At 38.3% G+C, this 3,110-nt stretch overlaps 1 gene segment (V, D, J or C); it reads left to right on the plus strand.

Moving 5' to 3' along the window:
- LOC104981963 overlaps window positions 1-3,110 on the plus strand; it is a 916,007-nt gene that overhangs the window by 217,611 nt on the left and 695,286 nt on the right.

Consider the following 3,110-nt stretch of genomic DNA (forward strand, 5'->3'; position numbering starts at 1 on the left):
CTCTAATCTTTCCCATGTTATTGCTTTCCTCTATTTCTTTGCATTGATCACTGAGAAAGGCTTTCTTATCTCTTCATGCTATTCTTTGAATTTCTGCATTAAATGGGTATATTTTTCCTTTTCTCCTTTGCCTTTCACTTCTCTTCTTTTCACAGCTATTTGTAAAGCCTCCTCAGACAAGCATTTTACCTCTTTGCATTTCTTTTTCTTGGGGATGGTCTTGATCCCTGCCTCTGGTACAGTGTCATGAGCCTCCATCCATAGTTTTCAGGCTCTCTGTCTGTCAGCTCTGATCCCTTGAATCTATTTGTCACTTCCACTGTATAGTCATAAGGGATTTAATTTAGGCCATACTTGAATGGTCTAGTGGTTTTCCCTACTTTCTTCAATTTAAGTCTGAGTTTGGCAACAAGGAGTTCATGATCTGAGCCACAGTCAGCTCCCAGTCTTGTTTTTGCTGACTGTATAGAGCTTCTCCACCTTTGGCTGCAAAGAATATAATCAGTCTGATTTCAGTATTGACCATCTGGTGATGTGCATGTGTAGAGTCCTCTCTTGTGTTTTTGGAAGAGATTGTTTGCTATGACCGGTGAGTTCTCATGGAAAAACTCTGTTAGTCTTTGCCATGCTTCATTCTGTACTCCAAGGCAAAATTTGCCTGTTACTCCAGGTATTTCTTGACTTCCTACGTTTGCATTCCAGTCTCCTATAATGGAAAGCACGTCTTCTTTGCATGTTAGTTCTAGAGGGTCTTGTAGGTCTTCATAGAACCGTTCAACTTCAGCTTCTTCAGCGTTACTGGAATAAATACCTATATGTTGAATTAAACTAACAGTCTTCCTGTACTGTGACACAGGTAAGACAGAACAAAATTCTTATTTATTTTTAAGCAACTGTACTGAGGTGTAAGTGACATTCCCTAAAATTCATCCATTTTGAATTTCCAGTTTAATAATTTTTAGTAAATTATCCTTCATCCCCAGTTATAGTTGTTCTTTATTTCCATGCTTGACCCCCAGCAACCACTGATCTAATTTACAGCTTTATAAGTTCCTTTTGTGAATATTTCATATACATGGGAACTTTCAATATGTAATTTTGTGTTTTGCTATTTTTCCTTAACATAATTTTTTAAAATTATTTATCTTGTAGTATACGTTAGTATTTCACTCATATTTATTGATGAATAGAAATTCATTGACTAATTAATTATATTTTGTTTATCCAGTCACCAGATGATGTACATTTGGTTGCTTCTCATTTGGGGGCTATTAGAAAGGATAACCACAAAGTAGGTTCCCAGTATTTTTAGAACGTAACTTTGTTAACACACACATTTACTGAGTATCACAAATGTAGGTCGTATGGCAAATTCCAAACACTATAGACTACTTGAAAGTGAAAAGGAAGTCACTCAGTCGTGTCTGACTCTTTGTTACCCATGGGCTGTAGTCTGCCAGGCTTTTCCATCCATGGGATTTTCCAGGAAAGAATACTGGAGTGGGTCACCATTTCCTTCTCCAGGGTATCTTCCTGACCCAGGGATTGAACCTGGGTCTCCTGCATTACAGTGAGACTCTTTTTACCATCTGAGCCACTGGGAAATCCCAGGGAATAGACTACTTAGCCAAGTAGATATATATTGTGATTCTTACTATGCTACCTACCATATGTGTGATCTCAAGTTAGTTACTCGATCTCTTTCAGCTTTAGTTTTCTTGTTTGTAAGTTGGAAATAATATCTCTATTGCATATCTTTTCTATTAGAATAGTGTGCAGAAAGATAATTTAACACGTAACATTTGCACACATTTATAAATTGGTAATTTGAAAGTTTATAAATTTTATTGAAATTTTATGTGAAAGATTCCTAATAAAAGTGTGTTTCCTGCCACATTTGCAATCCCAATCTCTCTCAAGTTGAATAACAGCAGTCCATCCTGAGGCAACCCAATTCTGAAAGGTTGTCAGCTTTCTTTGCATTGTGAGCTCGTAAGAGATATCTACAATGTTTGTGAAGCTAGTTTCAAGAAAGCAGTGTTTGATTACTCATTTTGAACCACAGGAAGTTGATTCTAGGGAAGAAATGGTGTATTTCTAGTACATGTATGTGGTCTCATCTCTGATTACCTGAAGCAGAATGTTCCACAGACCTACACTGCAGAACTTTCCTCTGTTGAGGATACTTGATCAGAATAAATGGAGAGGAGTACTTTGCCAGCTTCATTACTGATCCTGTGGCTTCATCCAGCCGGGCGTTTCACATGATGTACCCTGCATATAAGTTAAATAAGCAGGGTGACAATAGACAGCCTTGATGTACTCATTTCCCGATTTGAACCAGTCCATGTCCAGTTCTAACTGTTGCTTCTTGACCTGCATACAGATTTCTGAGGAGGAAGGTCAGGTGGTCTGGCATTCCCATCTCTTTCAGAATTTACCACAGTTTATTGTGATCCACAAAGTCAAAGTCTTTGGCATCGTCAATAAAGCAGAAGTAGATGTTTTTCTGGAACTCTCTTGCTTTTTCCATGATCCAGCGGATGTTGGCAATTTGATCTCTGGCTCCTCTGCCTTTTCTAAATCCAGTTCAAACATCTGAAAGTTCATGGTTCACATATTGTTGAAACCTGGATTGGAGAATTTGGAGCATTAGTTTGCTAGCATGCGAGATGAGTGCAATTGTGCGATAGTTTGAACATTCTTCAGCATTGCCTTTCTTTGGGATTGGAATGAAAACTTACCTTTTCCAGTCCTGTGGCCACTGCTGAGTTTTCCAAATTTGCTGGCATATTGAGTTCAGCACTTTCATAGCATCATCTTTTAGGATTTGAAATAGCTCCACTGGAATTCGATCACGTCCACTGGCTTTGTTTGTAGTGGTGCTTCCTAAGGCCCACTTGACTTTGCATTCCAGGATGTCTGGCTCTAGGTGAGTGATCACACCATCATGGCTTTCTGCATCATGAAGATCTTTTCTGTATAGTTCCTCTATGTATTCTTTCTACCTCTTCTTAATATCTTCTGCTTCTGTTAGGTCTATACCATTTCTGTCCTTTATTGTGCCCATATTTGCATGAAATGTTCCCTTGGTGTCTCTAATTTTGTTG

This window comes from Bison bison, unplaced genomic scaffold, assembly GCF_000754665.1.
Source record: "Bison bison bison isolate TAMUID 2011002044 unplaced genomic scaffold, Bison_UMD1.0 scf7180017864526, whole genome shotgun sequence".
NCBI classification, from domain to species: Eukaryota; Metazoa; Chordata; class Mammalia; order Artiodactyla; family Bovidae; genus Bison; species Bison bison.